At 39.1% G+C, this 20,069-nt stretch overlaps 1 protein-coding gene across 4 annotated transcripts in view; it reads left to right on the forward strand.

The window, feature by feature from the left end:
* C12H1orf74 (chromosome 12 C1orf74 homolog) overlaps positions 1–20,069 on the forward strand; it is a 123,611-nt gene that overhangs the window by 27,303 nt on the left and 76,239 nt on the right. The window lies entirely within an intron of this gene.

A 20,069-nucleotide genomic window follows, 5' to 3' on the forward strand; every position in this document is an offset into this window, starting at 1 on the left:
GGATGACACAGTAGTCCAAGGCTGGGATCTGGAGTTTAACACATAGAGATGGAATGGGTAGAGGATGGAGGGGTTGGAGAGTCCAATGTGACCGAATAAGAGAATTTTATTGATGTGGTGGAGTGAGAGGGTTCCAGAGGGTTATGGTTTAGCTCATGTATGAGACAATGTAAGAAAGTTGAGAGGTGAGATGATTGGATTATGATAACCTTAACCTAATCAGTGCATTAATCCACTGATAGGGATTTACTGGGCAGTAACTGTAGGTAAGGGGGAGTGGCTGGAGGAGGTGAATCATTGGAGATATGCCTATAAAATATATATATATATATATATATACATACATACATACACACACACACACACACATATATACTTTTTTCTTTGCGGGGTGCTGAGGATTTAACCCAGGGGAGCTTTATCATTGAACTACATCCCCAACCCTTTTCATTTTTTATTTTGAGACAAAGTCTCACTAGGTTGCTTAAGGTCTTACTAAGTTGCTGAAGCAGGTCTTGAACTTGTGATCCTCCTATCTCCGCCTCCTGGGTCACCACCATTCCCAGGCATGTGCCACCATGTCAGCTAGGGTTTATATTTTGTGATGGTGAAGAGAGTTCTTTCTCTCTCTTTCTTTCTCTCTCCTTCCTGGTTCTGTGTGCACTGCTTTCCTCCACCACACCTTTTGGCCATGATGTTCTGACTCACCTTGGGCCCAAAGCAAGAATCTGCCCTCTATGGACAGAGGCATCTGAAACCATGTGCACCAACTAAATTTTTCCTCCTCTAAAATTGTTCTTGGTTTTTTGGTCCCAGTAATGAAAAAGCTGACTAAAACAGCGAGTTCAGGGCACTAGAGCACTGGGTAGGACAGATGACTATAATATGAATTTCTGCAAAAAACTATTTACGGTCCATTAAAAATCAGAAAGAAATGTGTACAAAAGATACAAAATTTAGGAATGATACCTTGAAAGTGACCACAATGCAGTGGAAATTACAATAATTATAGAATCATTTGTATAACTATGTCAATGATTTTGAAAATCTAGATAAAATGGCTTTAAGAAAACTAGTTCACCAAATTAGACTCAAGTTGTGATAAACACTCTCTCTATCACCTGGCCTCCACCTGAGGGTCCCCTTTGTCTGTATGGGATGTAAAGGGAAGGTTTAATCTTGAAACTGGGCACCTGGCATCGATTGACCAGCACTCTGTGCTTCTCCTCATTTCCTGGTTTACTGGGAACCATGGCTCCCTTGTTGATTGTCATATTCTGGAGCTTCCAGACAGAGACTCCTTGATAGATGCTGGGCCTTGTTTGGGCGCCCATGAAGGGAAAAACTCTTTGGTTTATAGCCTGGTTGCTTTACTTCCCACAATACCATACAAGCATGTGTGGGATTATGAGATTTTATTGTAGAATTGGGATTACTAAACGGATACCAATTATGAAAAGAAAACAAACTTACGCTAAAATGGTTTTTCCCATATTTCAAGAGACAACACTAAGAAGTTAAAGACTTCGTGGGGACCCCCTTTTGGGGGTTCTATTTTTGCTTCTCTTTCCAGTCTACTGGGTGATTTCCTACTAAACTTTTGGGAAATGGCAAGTTTACTCTAAGAGTTGTTTTTGTCTTAGAATCTTTTTCTATACCCCCCAACAGTGTTTTCTCAGCATTGCATTACTGGAGTCCAAGTTATTTATTTCAGAATAATGCCACAGGCACTCTTTTTTTAAAAATTTTAATTCCTTTTACACAAATGGGGTACAACTTTCGTTTCTCTGGTTGTACACGAAGGAGAGACATACCATTTGTGTAATCATACATGTACATTGGGTAATGGTGTTTGTCTCATTCTATTATTTTTCCTTCCCCCACCCCCTCCCCATACCACATTTTTCTCTATACAATCCATCCTTCCTACATTCTTGTCTCCCTCCCAACCCCCTTTATGTATCATCATCCATTTATCAGAGAATCATTTGGCCTTTGGTTTTTTGGGATTGGCTTATTTCACTTAGCACGATATTCTCCAGTTCCATCCATTTAACCTGCAAATGCCATAATTTTATTCTTCTTTATGGCTGAATAATATTCCATTGTGTATATATGCCACAGTTTCTTTATCCATTCATCAATTGAAGGGCATCTAAGTTGGTTCCACAATCTAGCTACTGTGAATTGAACTGCTATAAACATTGATGTAGCTGTGTCACTGTAGTATGCTGATTTTAAGTCCTTTGGGTATAGGCCAAGGAGTGGGATAACTGGGTCAAATTGTGGTTCCATTCCAAGTTTTCTAAGGAATCTCCATACTGCTTCACAGGCACTCTTAATAAGAAAATACATGATGGTCCTGACACCTTGCTATAGTTTGGATTGGGAATGTTCCCCAAAGGTTTATGTATTAAAGAGTTGGCTCCAGCTTATTATTAGAAGATGGTAGAATCCTTAAGAGGTGGGGCCTTGTGGGACGTGTTTAGGTCATTGGGGGTATGACTTTGATTGGCCTCTTCTCTCTCCTTCATTTCCTGGACATAATGTGAGTGGTTTTCTTTGCCACATTCTTCTGCTGTGATGTGCTGACTTGCCTCAGGCCCCAAAACAATGGCACCAAATGATCATGGAATGGAACCTCCAAAATATGAGCCTAAATAAATTGTCTTTATTCACTGACTAGCTCAAGTATTTGCTGAAGAGAAGGAAAAGCTGACTAAGTTTGCACAGCAGTTCAGAGTTGGCATAATTAAATCTGTTTCTATTCAAAGTTTTTACAGACTCTGCTCTTTGGTCTTCAGAGTGTCTAACTGGTATTTAATTAGATGTTCACACAAACAACCCAAGGACAAATATTTATTCTCAGAGGTGATAAATTCTAAATTCATCAGGAGGAAAATATTTCCTCAACTCCTATACATTTGCAGGATTGCCTCTTTACAGGGAAATTATGACTTCACGTTCATGACAGGATATAGTACTCAGTCCTTTTCATCTCTTTCGTGGCCTTGTATCACCATTGTTGGTAGAGGCTTTTTAGCATCATATGGCTTAAAAGTTGTGCTATAAGAGAGTTCAATACTGGCAAGAGCTTTATCTGTTGTAGAGATGCTGTGTGAGTTTTCAGAATCAAATTCATAGCCCTAACCTCTACCCCAAATAAAAAATAATAAAAAAGGATATTAAATAAAGCTGGGAAGTTACAAAGGAGGGAATCTCATGCGTGTATGTCTGATAACAAGAACAATTCACAAAAAGTGATATGAGAATCACAACCTTAAACAAAGCCCCCTGCAACCTTATACAAAAATATACTTCTGCAAGGACTTCTGCTCATCAGCTGTCTGTTCTGACTTAGACAGATGCCACCCTTGTTATTGATCTTTGCAATAAAGGGTTATTGTTTCAAAAGATCTTATGTAACCCTCCCCATTTTGCCTTAAAAAACTTGCCCTTGCCTCAGCCTCTTTGACTGTACTCTGTTTAATATGGCATGTGTATTTCTATTGCACTGCTATTTCAAAACAAATCAATCTTTGGAGAATTTCTCTTTCTTTCTTTCTTTTCTTTTCTTTTTTTTTTTTTTTTAAGTTTGACAGTGCTAAAAATTTGAAAGACCAAACCATAAGGCACAAATAACTTTGGGTCTATTCTTGTGGGTCCAGCATTGAACAAGGAACAAGTTACTTTTTGTCGTAGCATCATGAGGAGGATGGGCTCACAGGCTTTCACTCTGAAGATCCCTGATGGGATGCAGCCTCAGGCCTGGGGTAGGTAAGCTGGAAGAAGAAAGAATACGGTAGATCAGACAAAGGAGGGCCTTCCAGGTACCCCATCTCTGTTTTGCTCCAAAGGACAAACCATATGTCCATCTTTAGAGGAGTTTTGGTTCTTCCCCTTTATCCTTCATTTCAGGTGTGCCTCCTTGAGCCTGCCAGAATATGAAATAATGCTTATTTCTGAGTTAAATATCAGAATGACTTGTCCTCTCAGTATGAAATACTGCTTTCTAAACTTTCTTCTTTTTAGGGCTCAACTAAAGCTCCAAACTCCTCTCCACAGTGTATGTGAGTTGTCTAGTAAACAGAACCTGAGAACTCCTAGTTTATGACCAAAAACTTCACGTTATTAAAGAACATACTTACCGAATGTATTACTGAGTTACCGAAAATCATCTCCTAACACGAAATTAAAGATATGAAGCTTCTATTCATTGAAATATGCTTCCACTTCCTTTTCTTCCTGTACATATTGTTTTTCTTATCGCTTAGGCAGTCAACCATGATAAATGTTTCCAGCTGAGCATCCCGACAGCCTCAACAGTAGTGAATGTGCTGACACTCTAATGTGGGAGATACTGCCTCTCTAATAAAGTTAGTTATTTACTAGTGTGGTCCCTTTTCTGAAAGTGACAATTTTCCTTCTCTGTCGTTTCTTGGCGCAGCCTCTAATTATTTCACAAATGGCCTTGCTTTCCAAACTGAGATATCTTCCAGAGACTTTTCCCCCCTACATTTTACATATTTCTGCATAACTTTCCAATCTAGTTTTTTAGTCATCTGTAACAAAGAATACTTAAATTGATGTAGTAAAATTGAACCACATCTAATCTGACTAAGAAAATGGATGTAGTAGTTTGTTGTCAGACTGCTTGGCAGAGAGCACTTGAGTGGCTTACATTGGAGATTGATCAAGAAGGCAAAATAGGACTGGGGATGTGACTCAGTGGTGGAGCACTTGCCTAGCATGCATGAGAACCAGGGTTCCATCACCAGCACTGCCAAAAAAAAAAAAAAAAAAAGGAAGAAAAAGGTGACAAGTAGAAAAAATATTCAGTTTTGTAAAAATTATGGTACCACTAAAAGATTTTTAAAAAATATATATTTTTAGATGTCAATGGACATTTATTTATTTATTTATAGGAGGTGCTAATAATTGAATCCAGTGCCTCAAACATACTAGGCAAGTGCTTTACCACTGAGCTATAACCCCAGCCCAAGATTTTTAAAAATACAAAAATAAGTACTTTAATCCTACTACCAATCACAACTCAGTTTCATATATTAGTTTTTGTCCACATGCATGTATATTTTTATACATATTTTGAGTGTAGTTAAATCTATAATTATGTCTATTCTTAATACTAAATCATAATTACTTTTCATTTTTTAATTTTCCCATATTTTTTGTCTTTTAATGCTGTCATGATCCTTTATAACATAAGTATACCACAATCTATTTATTAAGGAGTAGCCATGCAGCCTACTAATACTTAAAATAATTATTAACCACTGATTATGCAATGTAAATACACTTGAATTCACATAATAAAAATGAAATTTGGACTATAATTTTCTATAATTATAATAATTCAGAGCTAAGATAAGTTCCAACTTTGTAACAAGAGTTTTAAACTATTTGGGAGAGTGAGTACTAGGGAGCAAACTCAGGACCTTGAACCTGCCAGGTAATGCTCTACCGCTGAACCACATCCCCACAAGATTATTTACATATCACTTCTGTTTCTGCTCTTCAAGGCTGTAGCTCATCTGAAGCACTCTGCCTTGAGTGGCAGCAAGGAATAATTGATTGGCAGGTGCACTCAGAAGTTGGACTGTTTCATCTTGAAGTTGAACTTAATCACTTTAAACCTTACCACTTACTGCCTGTTTAAGTTTGGTAAATCTTCTAACCTTTTTGCATCTGGGTTTCCACCCTTGTAAGATAACAATAGTAGTATCTAGTTGAGTGTAGAACATGTGCTTATTACCCATAAGACTCTGGTTTCAATCCCAAGCACTGGGAAAAAACAAAGCAATAATATCTAGTCTACTGTATTATTTTAGGATTACATCAAATATACTCATAATGCACTCAATAAATGTTAGCGATCACTATTGCCATAGCAACATCTGCAATTGGGAACATCTACCTGTGACTTTTTAGTGGTTATGATAAAATGGATTCTCATCAACTCTACAACTGAATGAAAATGGAGGAGTGGTTAGTGGATGAGTACATTTTGTTTGATATAATTTTATAAAAACATCCATAGGAGGAAAAAAGAAACATTTAAAATCAATCACTTGGAAAGATTAATAAGCACATGGCACCTCTCCATCCATGGAATAATGGCAAAAGTTAAAATGTACATTTTTAAGTTCACCCAACACAGATTATTTTAAAAATGTGTGTCACATTATACAACATAAAAGAAAAATATTTGAAGTGACTCATAGCGTCCTTCAAAGTAAGTGCTCTGTAGGCTATTTAACTTCTATTTTAAGTCACACCAAACCAAATGTGCTCTGGGATAAGTAATGGGAATCATAATAGCACACCTACTTCTTAGGGTCGTTTTGAAGATTTAAATGCATTAATATTCAGAGTAGAATAGTGCTTGAACATAGTAAGTACTACAGATGTGTTTGCTAATAAAATAAAAATAAAATTGTTCCAATATGGTGAAACTCTTACTAGTTTTTGCACAATGTGATTTGTAATTTTGTTCATATGAAAGTTATATAAAGAAATTTTATTTTATTTATATGGAGATTTTCTATTTTTTACCTTTTACAGATTATGTTGCAAATGGGCATCTTTTTGCATGCATTCGTTTGCTTTTCTCTTAAAAATATTTTCTTTAGGGTAAACTCCCTGGAGTGGATTTTATGGTGCAGGTTAGTGAATAAGCAGTTTAGTTCTGACAAGAACACTGTTTAGAACTGGGCTTTGGGGCAGTTGAAATTGCTGGAGTTGGCAAGATCAAGAGAGCTACCCAGAGGAGGGGGTGTTCCCAACAGCTCAAAGGCAAGATCAAGAAAGCTACCCAGAGGAGAGGGTGTTCCCAACAGCTCAAGGGCTCAGGGCTGCTGGGTGTTAGTGGGAGGTAAAAACCGGGGTGATGTGGTACAAGGAGAAATGGCTGGAATGGAGAGATGACTTTTAGATCCATTTACACCTCTTCTTTGAAATGCAAAATCGTTGTGTTACCAGGATGTTTCTTCTTCCTTTTCTGTTTCCTTTTTGGCAGTACTAGGGATTGAACCCAGGGGCTTTCAACCACTGAGCTACATCCCCACCCCTTTTTATTTTGAGACAGACTTGCTAAATTGCTGAAGTTGACCTTGACCTTGTGATCTTCCAGCCTCAGACTTGTGAGTAGCTGGGGTTACAGGTGTGGCCACCATGCTTGGCTCAGGGTCTCTGTTTCTACTAAAGACTGTCTTTGTATAGGGGCTATGAATGCATTATTTCTCAAAAATTAAATACCTTACACATGCTAAGAACTGCATTTAGTACTAGGGATGCAACAGTAAGAAAAATACAGTCAGTGTCTTCACACGTTTACACACAGATCCAGAAGAGAATTTTAAAGGTAAATTTAAGGTGCAGTAAACTCAAGTGATGGATGTAGAAAATTATAGAGGCATGGGACAGAGTTGGGAGATCATCTAGTCCAACCTTAAGAGGTGAGCCTGGGTGGCAGGAAGAACATTTTCCTAGAGGCGATATTGGTCAGGCTAAGCCTTAAAAGGTTGAGCAGAAAAAGGGAGAATGAAGAGAACTCTGAGCGGAGAAGATGGCAGGGGCCTTTGGAGGACCACGATTTGGAGTTTTTACGGACCACTGAACCCAAGAATGGCTTTGGATATGAACCTACCTCCACTCAGAGCTGCCTGTCCTGGTTTCCGGGTGCCTTTTTGTTTCTTTCTGTCAGGCTTGGAGCACCTTGTTTTTGAGGGTGACCACTAGCTGTCGCTATTGAACAGGTCCTCCTCCTCCCAGCTCAGGGCTGTCACCAGATGGCTGAGTTGGCCTCCTCTAGGTTTGTTCTTGGGCTGCGAACAGTGACTTGCTTGTGGGCTCCTTCACGAGGAGGTGGTAGTAGAGTCTTGCCAGGAATCCATTCAGCCACTGGGTGGTGCTGCCACCCCGGAAGGCAGAGGGAGGCTATGAAGGGAAGTCCAGTCAGGGCCTTGCTCTTTGGTGGTGGGGTGGGCTAGCTTTTGGGTCCACTGTGTCACCTGGGGCTCAGGGTGCCACAGGACTGTCCAAAGACAGCAGGAAACCCAGAAACACCTCATCCCAACAGTCCCAGATCAGCCAGTCTCTTCGCACAGAGACATGTGAACGCTGTGTCCTTTGGGCCTTAGCCCTCATGGCATAGGGCTCTTTGACCTGCCCCCAGGTTTTGCAAAATGCTCATGTGTCCTCCTCTGTGGCCTCTGTTTTCTTACCCACCTTCTCAGAAACTCCTTTCTTTAAAGCTCCCCAATTTAGCCCCTGTTCATCTGGCATTTTTCTATTTTTTTTTTTAAAAATGATATAATGATGTCTCCTTTAATTCCTAAAGTTTGAAGTTCTATCATACCTTCAGGAAAACAAATTCTTACTTATCAAATGAGGCACAAACTACAAATAGCTCAAATTGATTTTCTGAGAGAAAATTCACATGCCATAAATTTAACCCATCTGAAGTGTTGAATTCAACAATTTTCCATATTTTCACAGAGTTGTGCAGCTGCCATCCCATAAGTAATTTTAAAACATCATCTCATTCTTGTATCCTGCATCCTCATACGGGTCATGGTTAGTCTGAATAGATCTTTTGGTGAATTCCGGAAGATTTTCTAGATACAAGATCATGTTGTCTGCATGTTAACTTCTTGTCAATTTAGATGCCTTTTATTTTTTAAAAATCTTTTATTTGTTCTAATAGTTGTACATGACAATAGAATGCATTTATGCATTTTGATAAATCATATAAATGGAGTGTAAGTTTTCATTTTTATGATTGTACCTATTGTAGGATCACATCGGTCATGCAGTCTTATATGTATATCATTTGACCCAGCTATCCACTGCTCGGTATATACGTTTTTCTATTTTTTAAGAATTAATTTATATATCTATATCTATAACATATCTATATGTAGTTACATACAGTATATGTAAATACAAAATGATATGTAATATAGTTTTATCATATGTATATATTTTATATAAGTACTTACATATTATGCTATAATTGTATCTATGATTACCATAGTCAAGCAAACTAACATACCCATTACTCACATAGTTAAACTTTGGTATGTGTGTGTGGGGAGAGAGGGCCATGAAAGAATCTAAAATCTCTCTTAGTAAGTTCTAGTATATAATACAATTTTGTTAACTGTCCTCCTTCTGGTGAAGTGTTAAGCTGTGCCATTCTGGCATATTGACTACTTAAGTTAAAGGCATTTACGAAACATCAGGGTCAGAAGATCACTCTGACCTTTGAGTTTTTTTTTTTTTTAAAGCACAAGTTGCAATTCCCATGAGATACTTGTCCTCCTTAAACTAAGAAAAAAAGCAATATTTTTATTATTAAGGACAGGAAATTGAGGCCAAGAGAAAAATGTGCAAACCAACCTTGTTAAACTAATTTTTATCCTTTTAGTCACTTCCGTGTCCAGTTAAATATCTGAGCCCTTATCAAATTTTCATGGTCTACCATTCTTTGTCCAATTCAGCATATAAGTAACTGACTCAAACTGCTTCTTTTGATCTTCATTTCCTTATGAGAGTTCTAGTGCCACAAAAATTTTATTAAATATATTTGAAAACTTTTCTTTTATTAATTTATCTTATGAAATTTAATTCTTGGGTCCAGCAGGGACCCTCATGGAGGTGCCATCCCCTACCTGGTAGTTAGCTCTGTAGGCTTATTTAACCTGTGTAAATGAAGCTATGTGCTCTGATTTCTATCTCCCCATCCCCCATTTTGACTCTAATGGTAACCATTGAAAATGTTCTACCTTTCGATACTATGTGTTTTGAGTTTTTTTTTTTGTTATGATTCTGCATTAAGTGAAGTTATGCTGTGTTTGTCTTTCTGTTCTAGCTTATTTTACTTAGCATAATGTCCTCTAGGTTCATACATGTATACATGTTGCAAATGACAGGATCTCCTTTTTTAAGGTCTAATAATATTCCATTATGTGTATACATATATATGTACATATGTACATCATGTGTATATTTGTGTGTGTATATATATGTGTATTCATATACATATATGTATATATTTATGTACACACACACACACACACACACCATGAATAATGCCGTGATGACCATGGGGTTGCAGACACCTTTATCACAGGATGATTTAATTTCTTTGAGGGTACTCAATAGAAGGATTGCCAAGTCATACTTGTCAATATAAAACAAAAACAAAACAAAATAAAAAGTAATCAGAGATTCTTCAAAGAATAGTGAAATTTACTTGGGAGTATTACAATGGGAATATGCATTGCATAGTAAACTATGGGCGCATTCAAAGAAGTAGAAGAGTAAGTTTTTAAAGGCAAAAATGAGGAGGTTGCATCAGTTATTTTCAAACAATAATCCTTGGTTACAGTGGTTAATAAAAAGTGTCCTAAGTCCAAAGATGAACAGTTTGTGGAATTATTTTTATATAAGGCTGCAGTGGCCTCTGTGCAATCTCATGGTTCCAGCAGAGTCCTTTGTGATAGTTATTCTCAGGCAAAAAAATCTCAGGTCAAGGTTTCTTCCTTCATAACCTCCTAGCTTTATTTACTTTTTGTTGTTGTTGTTGTTGTTGTTGGGTTGACATAAGTGACTCCATTTTTTTCTTATTTTTAAAAATTTGCTCTAGTTAGTTCTACATGACTGTAGAATGCATTTTGACACATCGTACATAATTGGAGTATAACTTCTCATTCTTCTGGTTGTACATGATGTAGAATCACACCAGTCATGAAATCATATATGTATATAGGGTAATAATGTCCAATTCATTCTACTATCCTTCCTACCCTCAAAGTCCCTCCCCTCCCTTCACTCCCCTCTGTCTAATCCAAAGTATCTCTATTTTTCCTTAGCCCCCTTATTGTGAATTAACATGCACATACTGGAGAAAACATTTGACCTTTGGTTTTTTGGGATTGGTTTATTTCACTTAGCATGATATTTTCCAGCTCCATACACCTACCAGCAAATGCCATAATTTCATTCTTCTTTAAGACTGAGTAATATTCCATTGTGTATATATACCACAGTTTCTTTATCCATTCATCTGTTGAAAGGCATCTAGGTTGATTCCATAGTTTGACTATTGTGAATTGAGCTGCTGTAAACATTGACATGGCTGCATCACTGTGGTATGATGATTTTAAGTCCTTCGGGTATAATGTGAGGAGGGGGATAGCTGGTTCAAATAGTGGCTCCATTCCAAGTTTTCTGAGGAATCTCCATACTGCTTTCCATAATGGGTGCACCAATTTGCAGTCCCATCAGCAATGAATGAGTGTACTTTCCCCCCGCCACACATCCTTGCCAACATTTGTTGTTGCTTGTATTCTTGATAATTGCATTCTGACTGGAGTGAGGTGAACTCTTAGAGTAGTTTTGATTTGCATTTTGACAACTCTCCCATTTCTTTCATGTTCCCTAATCTTAGTCAAGATCTTTCTATGAAAACATCACTGATCAATCATCCGGTAGTTAGGTTTTGGTTGATCCTTGCGGATTGGGATGGATCTCTCCCAGTTGTTGTTCTGGTCTGGTCTCACTTCAGGGGATGCAGTAGGTGGGTGGGGTGTAGGGTAAGGGATGGGCAGTGATTGACCACTGGGAGTCAGTGTCAAAACCCTCTTAGCCACATTTGAGCAAAAGAGGTTTAGCAGGAGTGGTTCTCAGACTATGTTTACCTGAAGTGCATTATAAAGTTTTATTCTCTTTGTCCTGTGGGTGAGAGCTATCATTTCAAAGCACTGGGCCAGCATTATTTTATTAAGAGTTGTACTTCTGCAGAATTTTTGACAGGCAATAGGTACAAAGTTTAAAAAGGAAAATATAAAATAACATCAAAAAAACCCCAAAACAATCCCCCTGGGGAAGGATGAAACTAGGGGTGCTGAGATGTTGACATTGTGAGACGTCATGAATACTCATACAGAGTGGCCGATGTATGTCCCTTTCCCTTACTAGTACAAATTAGCTTATTTACGTACTTCCCTTGAGAAAGTAAGGGATGCTTCTGGGACTTGTTAGTATATGTGTCCCAGAGCACAAATGAAGAAATTTCTTGGAAAATGCCTAGACCTAGGCAATATCAGAAGGGGTGGTGCCCTCCAGCACCTTGACAGGGGAATGGGAGTTCATCTTGAGCCAGGAGAAGGTCCGACCCATAACTCAAGTCCTAAAGAAATAGTTAGAAGCCTATGCTGCCTTCTTACTCTAATGCAACTTCAGAGTCATGTGTCTAAAGGAGACGTGTAGTAAAAACTACTGGGGTTTGAGAAGCAAAGATTGGAATTCATATTTATTTTATCTTGTCCTTTAAAGATTTTTATGTCTGCATGTTGTATGTTAGTAATTATTGTATGCATATGTTACATAAATGATTATTGTATCTCCTTTAGAAGTATATATGCTTAATCAAAATTTTTTAATGATTTAATGATGAAGTATGTGATCAAAAGCTTTGGACACCACCACTCTGGAGAATCTTTAATTCAGTCCCTTGAAGTCTGTCACATAGACTATTGTCTCACTCTGTTTTCTGTTGTTATAACTGAATACCATATTGGGTAATTTATACAGAAAAGATTTATTTGGTCTGTGATTTTGGAGGCTGGGAAGTCCAAGAGTATCCCTTCATACCCAGCCTCAGCATCTGCTAAGGGCCTTGTTTGTACATCAGCATAACATAGCAGAGAGCAGCATGCAGTGAGACAGAGCAAGCAAACCAGAGAGCTTGATTTAAAAAAATTTTTTTCCAGCAAAGGTCACTATTAATAGGATAACCTATCAATCCATTACTCTGTGAGTTAATTACTTCATTCATGAGGGCAAAATCAGCACAGAGTCATAGCCAAAAGATTCCACCTCTCAACACTGATGCTTTGGGGATAAATTTGTAGCACATGAACTTTTGGGAAACACATTCAGACCACAGCAACCATCCTCTAGGATGGGTCTCAGATGCTGGCCGAGAGCAGTCTAGCCCAGGAAAACAATCTAGTATACATGGAGAACAGAAGCATAGATGCTCTAGGGAAAGACTTGGTATAGAGATAAGACTTAACTGTCCTTGAGAATAGTTCTCTGGGAACAGCAGGTGGGAAGCCTGTCAATGAGAGTCATCTCCTCTGAAGATAAAAAGACAGGACTCAGAGAATTTCTAGGGCAGTAAAACTACTTTGTATGATGCTATAATGGTGGATATTTATCATTATACATTTGTCCAAACCTTTTGAATATATAATACCAAGAGTGAATCCCAATATAAATGATGGATTTTGGGTGTCAATCCTCTGGGCTCCCTCACACCTGATATCTAGAACCTTTGATTACACTTTTTTTTTTTTTTTTTAAACCAAGGTGAGGGATTAACAGTTTCCCAAAGGGAAATCTGAAAAGGTGGAAGGCCTAGCGTGATTTCCAGTATGGAGCCATGACCAGATAGAATCTTACAGATAGTCTGTGGGAATGGATGCTGTCGGTGGGCTTGAGAGCCTGATATCTTAGGAATTATGTGTCCTTTCTGCTTTGGTGGTGATTTACACTTGCGACAAATGCCTGCTGGCCTAAGAGAACCCCAAATTTTGTTTGGATTGGCAAAATGCCTGGTTGAAAATCCATTTATCGACTTCTCCTGCTGGGAAAGGTGATCATGTAATGTGACTCTGTATGAAGGGCTTCCCAGGATGCACTCTCTCAGGGATTGAATTCAGCCCACATGCATCTTCTGCCTTTCACCTTGTCTTTTCTCTTGCTGAGAAAAAAAAAAAAAAAGAGTAATTCTGAAGGCAGAGCAGCTGTCTCAAGGCCACACAGCTACGAGGAGGAAGATGGATAGCTGAGTGGAAAGAGAGAGGAAGTCTGGCTCCCTGAAGACTCTGGTCTGCCGCACCCAAACTTTTATTATGGGAGGAAAGTAAATCTCTACATGATTCAGCCGTGTCAGACAGTTGAATTTTCTGTTACTCTCAGGGGAAAGCAGGGCTTACAAACATGAAAGTCTAGACTGTAGGACTCTCTGACACTTTGAGGCTGTTGGTTCCATCCGTATGCCAATGCTCTTAGAACTGAAGAGTGTGGACATCCCATGTCTTTGGGAGCCCCACTTCCCTCTCTTTCTCTGGCAATCGGAGCCAAGCTAGTCAGTTTGGCCGTGCTTGCTAACAGGGAAAAAAAAAAAAAAAATCAGTTTGATTCATGTTATCAGAGTTTGACTTCAAATCCTGGAGGGGCGAGACAGTGAGCCGACTGTTTAAAAGCAATTAATTCTGTCAGGAATGCGGAAGAGAGAGTCGCTATGGTGTGCCAGAGCCGGCTGTCGAGGCTTGAGAAGCCCATGATACCCATCTCCTCATTCACAGAGAGCCACATCACGTGGGAGGCTTGAAACTGACCATTTACATGCCAGAAATAGGCAGATGCTACAAATCAGAAATTCAGGAATTTACCCCTGCTTTTCTCTGGAGCGCTAGTTGTTAAACAGGGACCCACACACCACTGGAAAAAGAAGCAAGATCTAATTTAATATTAACATCATCGATATTGTTTCACTGCTTACATTGTTCTCCTCCTCACCCGGGCCATCTGAAAAACTGCAAGTGGGCAGAATCAGGGAAATGTCTATTTACATAGAACAGTCCGAAGTCTTTAGTTTGTCTTTGGGCCTGATGAAAACTAATTTCAACTTGACTTTGGATGTAGATTTGCCCTTTGATCATGTTCCTGTCTCAACACTCATCTCTCCTCCGGATCAGCCTTCCTTCCTCCATCCTGTTGACAATCTGCAGGGCTCTTCTCTTATGAACCTGGCTTTTTGCCTGTCCTGCGTCAGCCCCAGAAACTCTGCATTCTGGGTTTGATGCAATAGCTCATCATTGGCATCCAGACCCCTCATGATTTTCTCTGGCTCAGCACCAATGTGGCAGGTGTTCCTCTAGGTGCTGGGGTATAAGAAACTAAGCAGACAAAACTCCTGTCCTCATGAAGCTGTAACAGTGCTGCCCATTTTTGAAGTGTCCTTTGATTACCCCTCCTTTTCCCTGGCATTCTAAATTCTAAAGGAAAACCATACCTCAATATTAAGATGGTAACTGCTAAATAATCTTTCTTTAGCTTTACAGAACTCAGAACATCTGGTGACCTTCAGTTAACACTGGAATGTGTAACACCCTTCTTATTCTTTAATTCCATGTATCTACTAACTAGACCTAGCAAGTAGATTGCTGTAATATTTAACTTGTAACATTGTAACTAGCCTCAGACACAGACCTGGATGACAAAGACCCCTCTCAGCACATAGTCTTCCTGCCCATTTCTCCCTGTTCCTCCTTTCCTTCCCTATAAAAGCCCTATGCATTCCCTGAGTTCCTCAAGATGGAACTTTGAGAATAATAGCTCCTCTATCTTCTCAGGATGGACATTGAGTAAACCTCTTTTCCTTCCCACCAACCCTCATCTCCCAAGTATTGCCTTTCAAGTGGCAAGCAGCTGGACTTGGGTCTGTGACAAAGCCAGTTCTAGTAGGAGGAGTGTGGCAGATGGTATTTTCCAAAGGTGGATACTTTAGTATGTTGCCTATCCCACATGTTGTTCTTATGTTGTAACACTGACACTTCTCCAACAAGAGGTGAGGTTTGTGTTCCCTTCTCCTCAAAATGTGTGGGTCTTCAGAACTGCTTTGATCACAAGTGTATGATTGGTCCTAGAAGGCAGTTCAACTTCTGCCTGACTCTTTCTCTTAGGACTTATGGCTGGAGTCCTGAGGCTCTGTAAGAAGTTCAGTAGCTCCGAAGTTGCCAATCTGAGAGACAATAGAAAGGTAGAGAGATGCCCAAGATGTTCTTCAGGCCCCTGTAGCTATTTCAAGTCCCAATTGTTTAGGTATTTCTAACACAGGTACCAGACATATGCATGAGCAAACTATCTGATGATTCTTTTAAGTCACTGCAGTCTCAGTGATGGAGCAGTAATTAAGTAACCCACCTGATCTCTGCCCAGGCTGCTCATTTGTGAGTGGTCCACATATTTCATGTTTTAAGGCACTAAATTTGGGGATGTTTGTTAGGCAGCCATAGTAATTTGAACAGGGACATAAAATAAACAAGATAATTAACCAAAAAGGGGGGGGGCAGGAGATATAAAAATCGGAGAAGGGGGCTGGGGAGATAGCTCAGTCGGTAGAGTGCTTGCCTTGCAAGCCCAAAGCCATGGGTTTGATCCCCAGCACCAAAAAAACAAAAACAAAAACAAAAACAAAAAACAAAAAAACCAAAAACAAAACAAATAAAAATCAGAGAAGGGAGATATAACATATCTGGGCAGTTCTGAAATTTCATGTAGGGTGGTTAAGGAAGGCCTAGTTGAGAAGGCAACTTTTGAGGAAAAAACTGAAGGAAGAGAGAAGCCGGCCTGTGAGTCATTCCAGGCACAAAGAATGTACTGAACACATTCCAAGAATAGGTAGGCCAATGTGGTGGGAGAGGGGAGGGGAAACTAGTAGGAGAATAGGTCTAAAAGCTAATGAGGAACGAGATCATGTGGGATTTTTAGGTCTCTGTAAGGACTTAGATCTTTACTCCGAGTGGGTTTTGATGTAGGTGTGACATGATTCTGTTTTAATCATATCACATTTTTCCTAGAAGTGAAACTCTCTGTCAAGAGACCTGTACCTCGTGACTTGTCTTTGTTGGTAGCCCAAGGTTATGATATTACTGCCTGCATTCATTTCCTGGGGCTTCAGCAACAAAGTAGACTGGGTGGCTTAAAACAGTAGAAATTTATTCATTCTCAGTCTTGGAGGCTAGAAAATCAAAATCAGACTGCTGGTAGGGCCACAGTCCCTCTGCAATCAGTGGAGAGGAATGCTTCCTTGCCCCTTCTTACTGCTGGTGGAGGTTTTTGTCCTTGACATTGGTTGCCTGCAGCTTCATCACTGGAATTCTGCTCCTGTTACCATACACTGTTCTCTCTGTGTGCCTTTACCTCCCCATGGCTGCCTCCTTGTAAGGACTCATATTGACCATCCTCATTCACCATGACCTCATCTCAATGTAACTAATGATCTATTTCCAAATAAAGTCATATTCTGAGGTACTAGGGATTAGGGTTTAAACCTGCCTTTTACAACTCAGTCCATCATACTACCATTTTAAGAACCTCAGGTCTACCCCTTAGGGCAAGACATTCCTAATTTTGTAAGGTCTCAGAATAATGCCTCATATAGTTAGCCTTCCCATTCTCCATCCCTGCTCATTCCATATGCCTTGGAGTTTCTTCTGTGTGAGTACATATAAGTCAACTTGATCCCTTCTTACTATGACATAGTGGTTTCATAATATTAATGTCCTCTAATTTAAACATTTTCCAGTGGGTAAACATTAAGGCTGTTTTCAATTTTGTTTTGGCTACTACAAATGTAATACTTGGTAAAATTCTTATTTTCCTAATGATTAAAATAACTTTTTCATGGGAAGATATTATTTCTGTTTTAAAAGATATTGCTGGGTAGCCTCAACTATGGCCACTGTGCATGATAAATGGGAGAGAAGGAAGAAAGATGTTGGACTACCTGAGAGTTGGACTCAGATAAGTGGTAAAGCACTTTGAGAGGGGCACTACCAAGGGGTAAACTCCTGGCTTAAGAGACATACACTGAATGGATAGAAACTCAGTCTTCTTTTTTCCCTCCATAACACTGGAGTGCTCACGAATCCTTTCAGTGAGGGCAGAATTCCTTTTAGAATTCACAAAGTGATGCTAAATTTTATGTCAGTGTGAGATGTGAGTGATATACACCTGGATTCCACATGTGATGTGAACACGGACATTGTGCCTGTATCATTAAGCTCATGATAAAGTAAGCTAGACAGGGCAGGTTCTTTTAAGTGGAACTGGTCCAATGATAAGGGCCATTGTTCTGCTGGTGGACTACTAAAATTGGAAGTTGACTCCAGTTGCTGGAAACCCTGACACTTCTGAGAGGTGGGGACAGGGGAGCAGGTTAGGAACCCTTAAGACGATCTCTTGGACTATATAGAGGAAATACACATTTGTATACATTGTGTTGTACAAATTGTAATATGTTTGTAAAGCAATGGAATAATACTTATCATCCATTCATGTTCAATGAATCAAAATGCATTTGCTGTCATGTATAACTAAATAGAACAAACAATAAAAAATTATATACATGTATGAATATGGCATAATGAATCCCACTATTATGTATAATTATAATGTACAATAAAATAAATCAAAAAATGTAAAATTAAAAAAGCAAGTAGCAGAATTTTGACATTTAGGTAAATTTAAAGCAATCGAACAATGTAACATTTTATGGATGGATACATATGTAATTAACATACAAGAACATGGATGTGAAACCTACAAACCAATTTTAAGATATAACTATTTTACCTCTGGCTGAAAGGGAAGAGGTTCATGAGGTTACTTTTGAGTACAAAAGTCTTCGACTCCCTTTATAACATTTTATTAAGGAAAAAAGGTGTGAAGGCATCATGTAAAATTTTTTTAATGTATATGTTATTAAATATTAGTAAATATTAAAAAAATGATCTCTTGGGAAGGGCTTATTGAATGCTGTCTGCTTGAGAGCAAATGAAACAACTTGCTGATAAGGCAAACTGGGTTTCTTGCTTACCCAGGTAAAGAGGAGTACTACCTCCATATAGCCAGAGTCTGCCAGAATGGGGAGGGTAAAGTCTGAGTGTTTATGAGGTGCTGGCATCTAGTTTAAGGCAGGGTTTTTGCAAGGTGGTTCAGTGAGTATTGGGTAAGGATTATAATATAGCAGTTTGGGATTAGTGAGCACAGTATAGCCAGGGTTTGGAAGTGAGGGATCCAGGGAGTCTTTAGGAGTAGCGGTCTTTCAATGCTATCTATTGAAAAACTGAGCATTTTAAAATGGGCTTTTTACATTTATCTAACTGCACAAGTGTTTCTTGGAATAGTAAAGTCACACTGATAAGGACAATGGAATTTTAATGTCACATTAGTGAAGATGATAAGCTATGTGGGTGTAGATGGTTTCAGTTCTCAGACCTACTTTTTGAGATCATCTCCTTTAGTTTCTGGGGAAAGGATCTTGTAGAAAGCTTTTACCTGTCTCCAGCAAATTCTAACTCAGCTATAATATTGCCTCCATCCTTCATGAATGGAATTGCTATCCTTTCTCTTCTCATTCTGAAAGGGGAGCCTCATTTCTGCAAGAGATTGAGTGGTGTTGATCTGATTGATCAGAAACTGAGACGTCTATTAGATTGCATTTTGCTAGTGTGCAGCCGTGCCTGCTTGTGTTTAGTATACTATCTAGTTAGAAACCAGACTTCACGCTTTTGGTGTCTTTTCTTGCACACAGGTGCAGTCAGGCCTCTCTTACTGCCATGTGTTGAGCATAACCGGAGAAGACCCCTATCTAAGACTAGCCATATTCACAATCTTTGCTCCAGTTTCTTTTCTATGTGGTTGGTGGGTTTCTATAGACTCTAATCTGTCCTACTGCCCAGGCATTAAGATTCAGAGACAGGAAAAGATATCTGTGTCTTAGCATCACTTGGCAGGACCCTATGTTTGGGAGTGTTGAGCTCATGCTGGGTCTGTCTATCTATCTATCTATCTATCTATCTATCTATCTATCTATCTATCTATCTAGATATTCCATCCATCTCTCTAGAACCACTTCCATTCATTTCCACCCTGCTTGGTGCATGGGGAAGCTGAAAAGTATGGTCTATACCAGTTTTTTGCTTTGCTCCCCTGTTCAGCTAATGAAAAGTACTGACCAGAGATCAAAGAGGGGGAAAAAGTGAAGCTTGATGTTTATTGCCCCAGTTTTCTTCTTCTTGGTCTTTAGTGACTACATCCTCTAACCAAATGGCACAGCTCTGTCATGTGGCACTCTCCAAACAGGTCTGTCTGTCATGGGTTCTGTTAACAGTACTGTCCTCTTGTGTCTACAGGCCTCTGGGTAGAAAGAACTGTAACTAGCCCTGAGATACTACACTATTGCTCGT

This window comes from Sciurus carolinensis, chromosome 12 (assembly GCF_902686445.1).
Source record: "Sciurus carolinensis chromosome 12, mSciCar1.2, whole genome shotgun sequence".
Lineage (NCBI taxonomy): Eukaryota > Metazoa > Chordata > Mammalia > Rodentia > Sciuridae > Sciurus > Sciurus carolinensis.